The sequence below is a fragment of the Pseudophryne corroboree genome, chromosome 10 (genome assembly GCF_028390025.1).
Source record: "Pseudophryne corroboree isolate aPseCor3 chromosome 10, aPseCor3.hap2, whole genome shotgun sequence".
Taxonomy (NCBI): Eukaryota; Metazoa; Chordata; class Amphibia; order Anura; family Myobatrachidae; genus Pseudophryne; species Pseudophryne corroboree.
In genome coordinates, this window is record NC_086453.1 from 189259964 (window position 1) to 189275906 (window position 15943).

The following is a 15943-nucleotide window of genomic DNA, read 5'->3' on the forward strand; positions in this document are numbered from 1 at the left end:
TTGCAGACAGGATGGCACTTTTCAAAAACTAGGCCCCAAACAGCACCTCATGCAAAGATGTCGAAGAGGTGCAATGAGGTAGCTGTATGACTAAGCCAAGGGACACAAACAATTCCCACTGGAATTATATGTCCAAATCACTGGAATTAAATGGCAAAATAACTGGACTTATACGGCAGCACCAATGAAATGGACTTATACGGCAGTACCCCTGGACTTGATGATTTGTTTTTCATTTGGGATGGGGATTTTAACACAGCCTCACAATTTGTTACTTCACTAAATACCAACACTTTTAATTTATCCTTCACCTACACTTTTGACAGATGTAAAATTAATTATTTGGACCTTACCTTGGAGATTGTTGATAATAAGATTCAAACTACCAATTACATAAAAGAAACCAGTAGTAATGCCTATTTGCACTTTAGTAGTGCACATCATGACCCTTGGAAGGAGAATATTCCTAAAGGACAGCTGTTGCGTATTAAACGCAACTGCTCCAAAAAAGAACTGTTCTCCGACCAGGCACAGTCCATGATTAAATCATTTAATTCCCGAGGATGTCCCAAGAAACTACTTTCAAAAGCTTATGATGAAGTTATAAAGGTAGATAGAGAGTCTCTGATAAATGATCTGGCATTTATCTCTAAATTTAATAACAAGTCAGGAGAAATTAAACAGGCATTTAATTATAATTACAATATCTTAAAACAAGACACTTTGTTAAAAAATTAACTTTCATCCCAACCAAAAGTTATTTTTAAAAATAATAGATCCCTAAAAACAATATTAGCACCTAGTATGTTGAAAAGTCAATCAAAAACAGACGATTGAAAGTTAGAAGGGGAGTGGCTGTCCACAAAACCTAATGGATTTTATAAATGTGGGAAAACTCGATGCACAACATGTAAACACGTGATGAATCGAACAAAGACTGTGGATATAGATAAGGATGGGAACACCCACAATATAAAAAGTTTCATCAGTTGTTGTGACACAAATTGGGTCATCTACTTATTGCAGTGTGGATGTAACTGTATATAGGAAAGACAACACGTAATCTGAAGATAAGATTTATGGAGCATCGTCGCAACATTGTAAATAAGAGGATAGACCACAGTGTGCCAAGACATTTCTTGGACCATCACCAAGGAGATCCCAGTACATTAAAATTGATTGGCCTTGAACATATTACACAGACCAAAAGAGGATGGGATAGGTACAGTAAACTGTGCAAACAGGAGATATTTTGGATTTTTAAACTAAATTCACTCCATCCTCAGGGTCTCAATGAGGCTATGGAGTTAAATTCAATATTATGATATTAAATCCAAAGATATCATCCTGATTCCTGCTCCAAAGATACATATTTATCATCAACATATGTATCTCTTTCTCTTTATGCATCGTTTCCTTTTTCTGTTTTTTGCACGTCATCCCTAGGATCCATTTATGGATGTGTACATATATGTGTGTATATACGCACATATATACTTATTAGATTATATGTTTTTTTCAAAAAGGATAATGAAGGTTCTCCGTCCCCTTTATTCTTTCACCCCCTTCCTTCCTCCTCCTGTTTGTCCCGTTCCTAATTTTAAAGATTAATGCAAGTAAGTAAGAACTGAGTCCATAGAAATACTTACTACCATTTAGAAATTAATAATGCAGGAGGATCAATAGAAGGTCATATAACTATTAATAAGGTACTAAATGGGAAAAGTAAAAATCCTATTACGTAACCTCAGGAGAGACGTTCTGTAAGTTTAAGAAAAGGTAAACAAAATCATGTGACTCTGAATTGATGACGCGTCCATATGGCTGAAGTTGAAGGGAATGTTTCTATGTTTAAAGCGCAATCACGGGACGAATGAGGTCACATGACCGGGTTAGAGGATGCGTCATCACAGCGGGAGGTGCTGGGATCTGTCATAGTGTAAAGGCAGGTCACATGACTGTATGATGCGATCGAGCCAGAAGTCCTTATTAGGAGGCCGCGACAGTCACGTGAGCTGAGACATTAGGATACAGTTTAACACCCATTGGGCCGCACAGTCATGTGACAAGGAAATAGTGTGGGTGGCTGCCATGGCAACTAAGTTGTTTACTTTGCTCACCAATGTGAGACCTGATAAGAGAAAAAAATCTATACCATGTGATATGGGTCATGTGATCGGACCTAATCCTACATCTAATAAAAACTGTATTTTAGCACCTTTACCCAGCTCGTTTTTAAGTTAGATTATTACTACTAAAGGAAGTTTGCCTTTCTGCTGCTATATATGTATAAATAAAATCATTTTGTGTTTATAAATATAATTAAATCTGAACAGGTGGTTTTTGTATGGATAATTGATATCTCTATATAAGAGCCATATGAGCCCAGTATTAGCACATTTGATAAAGCTGCCAAACGCCAGCGAAACGCGTAAGGGGACCAGCCTTTGAACCCGACACCACAAAGCCACCTAAAGGACACTTCTGCAGTTGTTGTCATCTTGGACATTTCCAGCTTATGGACGTGGAAAAGTAATATAGAGAGAACCACCAAACACTTGCGTCAGATCGGAGACAGCATCTGGACCTTCGCTAGGTGGGACACGCGGCTAATCCATGAAATATCCAGTAATTATACCTACAAGATTGGACGCATCTGCATACCTTAAAATAAGGATCCTGTTGATAATGTGACCAGTCACAGGGACATTAATAATATTGGGTGTGCTTACACACATTATTTGTTGGTGGTCAGAGACTGGCTTTAGAGGCTTTAAAAATTCATGGTTTTAATTGTGAATCATTTTTACATGTCTTAGTATTATTAAATTGATGTTCATTTTTCATGAAATCACCTGTTTTCAGATTCTTTCTTAGCGCTGCTTTTTTATATGTTGTTACCTTCCGTCTTATGAGAGATTGACTATCCCTCACTCTACAGCAGCTTAGAGAACCAGCACAGTCATAGCGCCAGAACCTGTATTAAGTAATTAATACAATTTTTTGCATAGCACAAACACCTGGCCCATCTAGGGGGTTAATTTACTAAGATGGGTGTTCTATGTAAGATCGGATGTTGCCCATAGTACTGCAGTGTCAGACAGGATGGCAGTTTTAAAAACTAGGCCCCAAAGAACACATAATGCAAAGAAGAAAAAGAGGTGGAATGAGGTAGCTGGATGACTAAGCTAAGTGACCCAAGTGAGCGGCACAAACACCTGGCCCATCTAGGAGTGGCACTGCAGTGTCAGACAGGATGGCAGTTTTAAAAACTAGGTCCTAAAGAGCACATATTGCAAAGAAGAAAAAGAGGTTCAAGATGGAATTATCCTTGGACCCTCCCACCCACCTTTATGTTGTATAAACAGGACATGTACACTTTAACAAACCAATCATTTCAGCTACACGACTGTCGCTGAAATGATTGGTTTGTTTGGGCCCACAGCAAAAAAGAAGCAATTAATCTCTCCTTGCACACACTGGCTCTACAGTGGCAAGATGTCGTCTTCATCCTCAGAATCCCCCAACCCCTTTAGTGTTTACATGCTCATCCTCACAGAGAAATAATATTCAAACAAACAAAACCACATCATTTAGGTGTCAGTGGACTGCTTACACTATTACCCCAAGTTTCTGAATTTGACAATGACTTATGATGAATGCGCTGCAGGTGACGTATAAGGAAGGATATTCCAAGGTGGTTAACATCCTTACCCCTACTTATTACAGATTGACAGAGGCAACACACGGCTTGACAACTGTTCTCCGGATTTGTGGAGAAATAATTCCACACCGAAGAGGGAGGAGGTGGATTTTTTGGTATTTTGCCCAGGCATGACAATGGGCTTATTCATCCCACGAACAGCAACTGTCTACCCCGGTGCCTGATTTAAACAAACCACATCACCATCAGAATCCTCATCGTCAACATCCTCCTCAGTGCCAGCAACACCCATATCCTCATCCTGGTGTACTTCAACAGCGACATCTTCAATTTCAATATTTGAAAATGGACTGTGGGTGGTCCTTCCAGCACTTGCAGAGGGCGTGCAAATGGTGGAAGCCACCTCTTCCTGTCCAGTGTTGGGAAGGTCAGACATTGCAACCGCTGACACACTTGGACTCTCCTTGAGGATTTGTGATACCATCCTAGAACGCACAGTTCTTTGCTGTGCATTTGCCACCTTAACTCTTTTCATTTTTCTACTAGGAGGATGAGGGCTTCCATCGTCATGTGAAGCTGAACCTCTCGTCATGAACATAGGCCAGGGCCTTAGCTGTTCCTTGCCACTCCGTGTCGTAAATGGTATATTAGCAAGTTTATGTTTCTCCTCAGATGATTTAAATTTATTTTTTTGGGTCATTTTACTGAACTTTGGATTTTAAGATTTTACATGTTGATGGGATTTAATTGTCTATGTCATGACTAGTGGCAGCAGCTTCAGCACTAGGAGGAAGTGGTTCTTGATCTTTCCCTATTTTATCCTCCAATTTTCTGTTCTCCATTATTTTTCTGGAGCTATATAACAATATGCAGCACAGGAGAGCATACCCCTAAACCATACACACACGGCAAAGCCTGTAAAAATTATTTGGATAATATTAACCCATTTATTTGGAGTTATTATAATAATATGCAGCACAGGAGAGTGTACCCCTACACCACACAGGGCAAACCCTGTAAAAATTATAATATTAATAACCCCTTTATTTGGAGTAAATAATATACAGCACATGACACCACTGGACTTATACGGCAGTACCGCTGGAGTTATACGGCAGTACTGCTGGACTTATATGGGAGTACCCCTGGACTTATACAGTAGTACCACTGGACTTATACGGCTGTACCCCTGGACTTATACGGCAGTACCACTGGACTTATACGACAGTACTGCTGGACATATACGGCAGCACCACTGGACTGGACTTATATGGCAGCACCACTGGACTGGACTTATACAGCAGTACCACTGGACTTATGGCAGCACAGGACACCATCACTGGACTTATGGCAGCACAGGACACCACCACTGGACTGATGCAGCACAAGACAGCACCACTGGACTGGACTTATACAGCAGCACCACTGGATTTATGGCAGCACAGGACACCACTACTGGAGTGACTGGACTGATGCAGCACAAGACACCACCACTGTACTGATGCAGCACAAGACAGCACCACTGGACTGGACTTATACAGCAGCACAGGACACCATCACTGGACTTATGGCAGCACAGGACACCACCACTGGACTGATGCAGCACAAGACAGCACCACTGGACTGGACTTATACAGCAGCACCACTGGATTTATGGCAGCACAGGACACCACCACTGGAGTGACTGGACTGATGCAGCACAAGACACCACCACTGGACTGATGCAGCACAAGACAGCACCACTGGACTGGACTTATACAGCAGCACTGGACTTATGGCAGCACAGGACACCACCACTGGACTTATGGCAGCACAGGACACCACCACTGGACTGGACTTATACAGCAGCACTGGACTTATGGCAGCACAGGACAACACCACTGGACTGGTGTAGGACAAGACAACACCACTGGACTGGACTTATACAGCAGCACCACTGGACTTATGGCAGCACAGGACACCACCACTGGACTGGACTTATACAGCAGCACTGGACTTATGGCAGCACAGGACACCACCACTGGACTGGTGTAGGACAAGACAACACCACTGGACTGGACTTATACAGCAGCACCACTGGATTTATGGCAGCACAGGACACCACCACTGGAGTGACTGGACTGATGCAGCACAATACACTACCACTGGACTGATTCATCACAATACAGCACCACTGGACTGGACTTATACAGCAGTACTGGACTTATGGCAGCACAGGACACCACCACTGTGACTGGACTGATACAGCACAAGACACCACTACTGGACTGATGCAGCACAAGACAGCACCACTGGAATGATACAAAAGAGCAAGTTACCACCCCACGCACCACGCCACTTTCCCGCACAGACATTGAGGAGACACATCCTCTCGCAACACTCTCCAGGACTGGAGTTAAGATGGCGGCGCGGGAGGTGCAAAATATACAAAGTCCGGATCTCACAAGAATCCAACACAAGGATGATGACGTTTTGCCTCGTGAGTCTGGTGGGAAAACCTGAGCCGGACTTGGATCCAGACTCGGATCATGAAGTCCGCGGGGGTTCGGATCGCTGAGATCCGAATCCGCTCATCCCTAGTTTAAACGCCCTGGCAACAGCAATTTGCACTCTTCGCCCACAGTTGAATCCCCCCCTAGCTTGTTTTGTTCATTAGTTTATTTATTGAATATGATTTGGTTTTAAATTTTTGATTTTGTTTTATTATTTACAAATGCATTTTTAATATATCAATGTGAGTTGTTTATGTCACACTGATGCTGATCATATTCTTTGTAAACTTAAAGTTCCATCTCCTGTAAACTTTTAGTTCTGATGACCCTGAATCTAAATAAATTTTCATCTAAACAGAAATCGTTAAATCCTTACATCCAGCAAAACAATAGAAATAGTAGTTTTGTATAAAAATATAATGATTTCATAAAACATGATGAAAGTAATGCAGATCTGTGCTGTAAATGCACTACTTACCAAAGTTGCCCATGCCTTCCTTTAATTCCTGTTGCCCAAATGTAGACAATTTCCAATGTGTGTATTTCTTATACTGAATTCACAAGATCATGTGGTGGAAAAGTGCTGATATTCTGTATATGCAACCACATAATTATAGTATAGGCACTGTGATAATGACAGATTGCAATAAGCCAGTGTTCTTGAAAAGCAAGTTATACTGCAGTCAGCGTCACTCACATTTTATTGTGAAAGATTTTAGTTAAAAAAAATTCAGTTCATTGTTGTGTTGGGAAAAAGCAGGTTATGAAAAAAAACCTAAAAACAGCTAAAATCACAGAATTTTTTTTTTGGGGGGTGGTGTAATTTTGCTCCTACGGTATTATTAACCTCAATAACAATAATTTCCACTCATTTCCAGTCTATTCTGAACACCTCACACATCACAATATTGTTTTTAGGCCAAAAGGTTGCACGAGGTTGCTGGATGGCTAAGCTAAGCGACACAAGTGGACAACACAAACACCTGGCCCATCTAGGAGTGGGTCACAAAAAAAGGGGAAAAGTTAAGGATAAGGGATTGGAGGGAAGGGGGAAAGGTAAGGTTAGTTGCACAGGATGAGAGTTTACAGAAAAAGGCCCCTAATTCATATGTTTTATTAGTTATTCATATTTAGAGGGGGTGCTACCACAGATCATGTTGTAGTTATGTAGCAAAGGAAAGGAAAGGATCTGTCTTAGGTGCACAAAATTTAAAATATAACTTTTAATTATTACCGTTAAGAATTTTGGGTTATAGCGTATTCTACTGAGTAGCTAATATGTGAAATATTAAAACCACAATTAACAGATATGTGAAAACATGACAACACTGTGAATTACAAAAAAAGAAAATAAACAAAGATTTAAAATGAGCGTCTGTTTGGTGTCTGTTCTGTTATATCCCTGTTTTTGTATATATCAGCAATATTACATATTTATGTTACACATAAGTGTGTTTATGTTCAGTTGGTGAATTGAATGCTTAGAAGAGTGTTACTGAATTTCAAAATTTAAATACTTCTGGCACTGTGCCCAGATTTTGTATATATCAACAATGTTGCATGTTTGTGTTACACATGGATATATTTGTATTCAAATGGTTGCTTCAATGCCTAGAAGAATGTTTCTAACACTTCAATATTTGGATAAATGTCTCTGGCACAGAGCCCAGATTTTATGACTGAAACATATGTTGCAATCTTTGAAAATTGTACTGAAATGATCCTGTATTCATTAATTTGTTACTGATCTCTCAAATTTATAAGATCAATCGCACATATATTTTATGTGCTATCGTTCTTCATTGATTTAAGGACGTTATAGACATATGCTGCATCCTATAGTTGCAGTATTAAATCCCCATGGTGTTTCATTGATGTATAAATCTCCGTGTGGTAGTATGATATCACCTTTCAGAAATAGTCAAATTCTCAATCGTTTTGTTTGATGATATAATATAATATTCCACTGTTGGTTCACCTCTCACTCATAGTGTCAGGTGTCTGTCTTGTATATATGGATCATCTGTTCATATCCCCCTTCAAATTCACTGTGACATCACACCACCTCTCACTTATAGTGTCAGGTGCATTACATATCAGGGAATAATCCCGTATTATCTCTTATATGTGAGATTGTATGCTGGTTCGCCTCTCACTTATAGTGTCAGGCGTGCTGTATATAAGGGGGGAGTGATCCTATGATGTCCTTAGTTATATGCCGATACACCTCTCACTCATGGTGTAAGGTGTTATGTTATTACTGAATTTAGATAATAATGGATATCACACTATGTGTCACTAGAGATTTATTCTGATGGTAGTGCACCAGATTATTTATCCCAAAAGGGGATGAAACATAGAAGGGGTGAATTTAATATAATACGTGGATGGAGCTTAGTTGTATATAACAAATGTGTGGCGCTTTTGTACAGGAAAATTATTTCAATACAATGAGTGTTAGATTGCAATCAAATATACAGTAGGTAATCTATAGCTAAATTTTGTCAATTACTGTGATCTATTGTAATTTGATCACTTCATTGACTTTGCATCCCTGTATACAGCTCAAAATCAAATATACAGTCGGCGCTCTGTGACTAGGATAATTGCTGTGATCTATGGTTTGATTATTTTTATCTTCACCCAATTTATATACGGTGAAATAATCATATAGTCCCCTACTGAGTGCCACTTGCGTGTGCAGATCCCTTGAGCAGAATATTGTCAGTTACCCATATATATTAATTCCTGACAATTCTTTTAGGGCGAATCTGCACCTCAGTAGCGGCCAGTATCCATATCTACAAACGTTATCCACTATATTAAAGATATCGTATTGTTTTACTCCACACTCCGCATGTAAATTGCCTATCACAGCCCACATATGCTGTGTATTCTTGCTCACACGAGAGTGGGTATGGTGTCAGTTTATTATCAGTATTTTGATGATCAGAAAACTGGCCGTCACTCTAATATGCACACATGATCACAGTATTACACTTGCATATATATGTATATGAGTTCTTCTAAGCATCACTGTTACGCTAGGACTGATGTAGTGTTTAGCATTCCACACATGGGATGCCTATAAGTCCTCGTATCCTATACTATCTAAATCCCGTGATCTTAGTCGCTCGGGATTCACAGACCTAGCGGTGACTTTACTTATAAATGATACATTGCCTAATCTTTATACATTTCTTAATATTTTTCAAACAGGAGAAGCAGACACGTAGGACGCTCAGGTCCTACGTACGTTTCACAATAGCTTCGTCAGGGTTACCCTGACAAAGCTATTGTGAAACGTACGTAGGACCTGAGCGTCCTACGTGTCTGCTTCTCCTGTTTGAAAAATATTAAGAAATGTATAAAGATTAGGCAATGTATCATTTATAAGTAAAGTCACCGCTAGGTCTGTGAATCCCGAGCGACTAAGATCACGGGATTTAGATAGTATAGGATACGAGGACTTATAGGCATCCCATGTGTGGAATGCTAAACACTACATCAGTCCTAGCGTAACAGTGATGCTTAGAAGAACTCATATACATATATATGCAAGTGTAATACTGTGATCATGTGTGCATATTAGAGTGACGGCCAGTTTTCTGATCATCAAAATACTGATAATAAACTGACACCATACCCACTCTCGTGTGAGCAAGAATACACAGCATATGTGGGCTGTGATAGGCAATTTACATGCGGAGTGTGGAGTATAACAATACGATATCTTTAATATAGTGGATAACGTTTGTAGATATGGATACTGGCCGCTACTGAGGTGCAGATTCGCCCTAAAAGAATTGTCAGGAATTAATATATATGGGTAACTGACAATATTCTGCTCAAGGGATCTGCACACGCAAGTGGCACTCAGTAGGGGACTATATGATTATTTCACCGTATATAAATTGGGTGAAGATAAAAATAATCAAACCATAGATCACAGCAATTATCCTAGTCACAGAGCGCCGACTGTATATTTGATTTTGAGCTGTATACAGGGATGCAAAGTCAATGAAGTGATCAAATTTCAATAGATCACAGTAATTGACAAAATTTAGCTATAGATTACCTACTGTATATTTGATTGCAATCTAACACTCATTGTATTGAAATAATTTTCCTGTACAAAAGCGCCACACATTTGTTATATACAACTAAGCTCCATCCACGTATTATATTAAATTCACCCCTTCTATGTTTCATCCCCTTTTGGGATAAATAATCTGGTGCACTACCATCAGAATAAATCTCTAGTGACACATAGTGTGATATCCATTATTATCTAAATTCAGTAATAACATAACACCTGACACCATGAGTGAGAGGTGTATCGGCATATAACTAAGGACATCATAGGATCACTCCCCCCTTATATACAGCACGCCTGACACTATAAGTGAGAGGCGAACCAGCATACAATCTCACATATAAGAGATAATACGGGATTATTCCCTGATATGTAATGCACCTGACACTATAAGTGAGAGGTGGTAGATTGTCACAGTGAATTTGAAGGGGGATATGAACAGATGATCCATATATACAAGACAGACACCTGACACTATGAGTGAGAGGTGCACCAACAGTGGAATATTATATTATATCATCAAACAAAACGATTGAGAATTTGACTATTTCTGAAAGGTGATATCATACTACCACACGAGATTTATACATCAATGAAACACCATGGGGATTTAATACTGCAACTATAGGATGCAGCATATGTCTATAACGTCCTTAAATCAATGAAGAACGATAGCACATAAAATATATGTGCGATTGATCTTATAAATTTGAGAGATCAGTAACAAATTAATGAATACAGGATCATTTCAGTACAATTTTCAAAGATTGCAACATATGTTTCAGTCATAAAATCTGGGCTCTGTGCCAGAGACATTTATTCAAATATTGAAGTGTTAGAAACATTCTTCTAGGCATTGAAGCAACCATTTGAATACAAATATATCCATGTGTAACACAAACATGCAACATTGTTGATATATACAAAATCTGGGCACAGTGCCAGAAGTATTTAAATTTTGAAATTCAGTAACACTCTTCTAAGCATTCAATTCACCAACTGAACATAAACACACTTATGTGTAACATAAATATGTAATATTGCTGATATATACAAAAACAGGGATATAACAGAACAGACACCAAACAGACGCTCATTTTAAATCTTTGTTTATTTTCTTTTTTTGTAATTCACAGTGTTGTCATGTTTTCACATATCTGTTAATTGTGGTTTTAATATTTCACATATTAGCTACTCAGTAGAATACGCTATAACCCAAAATTCTTAACGGTAATAATTAAAAGTTATATTTTAAATTTTGTGCACCTAAGACAGATCCTTTCCTTTCCTTTACCATCTAGGAGTGGCACTGCAGTGGCAGACAGGAGGGCAGATGTAAAAAAAAAGGTCCCAAACAGCACCTCATGCAAAGATGTAGAAGAGGTGCAAATGAGGTAGCTGTATGACTAAGCCAAGCAAAACAAACAATTGGCCCATCTAGGAGTGGCACTGCAGTTGCAGACAGGATGGCACTTTTCCAAAAACTAGGCCCCAAACAGCACCTCATGCAAAGATGTCGAAGAGGTGCAATGAGGTAGCTGTATGACTAAGCCAAGGGACACAAACAATTCCCACTGGAATTATATATCCAAATCACTGGAATTATATGTCCAAATCACTGGAATGGGCTTCATCCACAAGTCCCACATACTTTGTGGAATCGCTCCGTCTTAGCTCCTCCTTCAATTTCTCCATCTGCTTCTGCAAAAGCCTGATGAGGGGAATGACCTGACTCAAGCTGGCAGTGTCTGACTCTGAACTGACTTCACGTGTGGAAAGTTCGAAGGGTTGGAGAACCTTGCAAAAGACAGAAATCATTCTCCACTGCACTTGAGTCAGGTGCATTCCCCCTCCTTTGCCTATATCGTAGGTGGATGTATAGGCTTGAATGGCCTTTTGCTGCTCCTTCATCCTCTGAAGCATATAGGGGGTCATTCCGAGTTGATCGCTAGCTGTATTTGTTCGCAGCGCAGCAATCAGGGTAAAAAACAGCAGTTCTGCGCATGAGTATGCGGTTCAATGCACACCTGCGATGTACAGGCACAACTGATGTAGTTTTGTACAGGGTCTAGCAATGCATTTCAGCCGCACTGCTTGCCGCAGAGTGATTGACATGAAGTGGGCGTTTCTTGGTGGCAACTGACCATTTTCAGGGAGTGTGCGGAAAAACGCAGGCGTGCCAGGAAAAATGCAGGCGTGGCTGGGCGAACGCTGGGCGGGTTTGTGACATCAAATCCAGGACTGAATAGTCTGAAGTGATCGCAAGCGCTGAGTAGGTTTTGAGCTACACTGAAAATACACAAAAAAAATGTTGTAGCCTCTCTGTGATACAACCATTCGCACTGCTGCTAAACTAAAAAACACTCCCAGTGGGCTGCGGCATAGCGTATGCACGACTGCTAAAAACTGCTAGCAAATGATCAACTCGGACTAACCCCCATAGAGTGTTGAATTCCTCCTCATTACCACTTCTTGCTTCAGTTGATGGCAGGGAAGGTTCAGGAGTGTTTGCTATCGCTCCAGTCTACGGCATGCGGTGGTAGAATGTCGAAAGTTGGCCGCAATTTTTCGGGCCACCAACAGCATCCCCTGTATGCCCCTGTCATTTTTCAAAAAATTCTGCACCACCAAATTAATTATATGTACAAAACATGGGACGTGCTGGAATTTGCCCATATGTAATGCACGCACAATATTGGTGGCATTGTCCGATATCACAAATCCCCAGGAGAGTCCAATTTGGGTAAGCCATTCTGCGATGATGTCCCTCAGTTTATGTAAGAGGTTTTCAGCTGTGTGCCTCTTATGGAAAGCTGTGATACATAGCGTAGCCTGTCTAGGAATGAGTTGGCGTTTGTGAGATGCTGCTACTGGTGCCGCTGCTGTTGTTGCTCCGGGAAGCCATACATCTATCCAGTGGGCTGTTACAGTCATATAGTCCTTAGTCAGCTCTGTTCCACATGTCCGTGGATTAGTGGACAGTGGATACAACCGCATTTTGTAGGACACTAATGACTCTTTTTCTGACGTCTTTGTACATTCTCGGTATCATCTGCCTAGAGAAGTGGAACCTAGATGGGATTTGATACCGGGGCATGCTATCTCCATCAATTCTCTAAGTCCCACTGAACTAATGGCAGATACCGGGCGCACGTCTAAGACCAACATAAGTGTCAAGGCCTCGGTTACCGCGTTGCAACAGGATGACTGCTGTAATATTTCATCTTCCTCACAAAGGACTGTTGGACAGTCAATTTCTTACTGGAAGTAGCACAAGTGGTCTTCCAACTTCCCCTCTGGGATGACGATTGACTCCCAGCAGCAACAACAGCAGGCGTACCACTCAAGGATCCTCCGGAGGAATCCCGGTTAGTAGAGGACTCATCAGTCTTGACAGTGACATGGTCTGTAGGACTACTGACGTTCCTGACTGAGGAGGAAGTTGACATTGAGGGAATTGATGGTGTGGCTTGCAGGAGCTTGGGTACAAGAGGAAGAAGGGATTTAGGTGTCAGTGGACTGCTTACGCTCTTACCCAAAGTTTCACAACTTGACACTGACTTATGATGAATGCGCTGTAGGTGACATATAAGGGAGGATGTTCCTAGATGGTTAACATTCTTACTCCTACTTATTACAGATTGAAAGAGACAACACATGGCTTGACACCTGTTGTCCGGATTTGTAAGGAATAATTCCACACCGAAGAGGTGGCTTTTTTGGTAGTTTGCCGAGGCATCACAATGCCCTTCTTCATCCCACGAACAACAAGTGTCTCCCCTGGTACCTGATTTAAACAAACCACCATCAGAATCCTCATCGTCAACTTCCTCCTCAGTGCCAGCAACACCCATATCCTCATCCTTGTGTACTTCATCAGTGACATCTTCAATTTCAATATCAGAAACTGGACTGTGGGTGCTCCTTCCAGCACTTGCAGGGGGCGTGCAAATGGTGGAAGGAGCCACCTCTTTCGATCCAGTGTTGGGAAGGTAAGGCATCGAAACCACCGACACACTTGGACTCTCATTGGGGATTTGTGATACCATCTCAGAATGCACATTTCTTTTCTGTGCTTTTTCCAGCTTAACTCTTCGAATTTTTCTAGTGGGAGAATGAGGGCTTCCATCATCATGTGAAGCTGAACCACTAGTCATGAACATAGGACAGGGCCTCAGCCGTTCCTTGCCACTCCGTGTCATAAATGGCATATTGGCAAGTTTACGTTTCTCCTCAGACCATTTAAAAAAAAAATTTTTGTTCTTTTTACTGAACTTTGGCTTTTTGGATTTTACATGCCCTCTACTATCACATTGGGCATTGGCCTTGACAGACAACGTTGATGGCATTTAATTGTCTATGTCATGGCTAGTGGCAGCAGCTTCAGCACTAGGAGGAAGTGGTTTTTGATCTTTCCCTATATTATCCTCCAAATTTTTGTTCTCAATTATGTTTCTGGAGATATATAACACAATATGCGGCACAGGAATGACTGATGGCTGATGGCCAGGACACTACCACTGGTCTGATGCAGCACAACACAGAAAAACTGTGAGGGACTTGTTGTTATTATTATTATTATTATTATTATTGTAATATGGCAGCAGTGGACATATAGTAGCAGCGTATACCACTGTGACTGCCTGGTCACTGGAATGACTGTTGGCCAGAACACTACCACTGGTCTGATGCAGCACAACACAGCATCACTGTAACCGACTTGTTGTGTTGTTATTATTATTATTATTATTATTATAATACGGCAGCAGCGGACATATAGCAGCAGCGTATACCACTGTGACTGCCTGGTCACTGGAATGACTGATGGCCAGGACACTACCACTGGTCTGATGCAGCACAACACAGCAACACTGTGAGGGACTTGTTGTTGTTGTTATTATTATTTTTATACTGTAGCTGTGGACATATAGCAGCAGCGTATACCACTGTGACTGCCTGGTCACTGGAATTACTGATGGCCAGGACACTACCACTGGTCTGATGCAGCACAACACAGCAACACTGTGCGGGATTTGTTGTTGTTATTATTATTATTATTATTATTATTATTATTATTATACTATAGCAGTGGACATATAGCAGCAGCATATACCACTGTGACTGCCTGGTCACTGGAATGATTGATGGCCAGGACACTACAACTGGTCTGATGGGGTGGTATTCATGTGACCGGCAGTCGGGAGACCGACGGTCACATGACCTCCACCGACATCCCGCCCCCTCACTATCACGATGGTCGGCATGTCGACCAACAGGGACTATTTCCACTCGTGGGTGTCCACGACACCCATAGAGTGGGAATAGAACCTGTGGCGACCGCAGGTCGCTACCGAGCCCGCAAGGTGCTTGCTGCACTCGCCCCTCCCCGTCGGGATCCCGGCGGCGGTATGCTGACAGATGGTCTCCTGACCGTCGGTCAGACATACTACACCCGTCTGATGCAGCACAACACAGCAACACTGTAAGGGACTTGTTGTTGTTATTATTATTAATATTATTATTATTATTATTATTATACGGCAGCAGTGGACATATAGCAGCAGCATATACCACTGTGACTGTCTGGTCACTAGAATGACTGATGGCCAGGACAATACCACTGGTCTGATGCAGCACAACACAGCAACACTGTGAGGAACTTGTTGTTGTTATTATTATTATTATTATTAT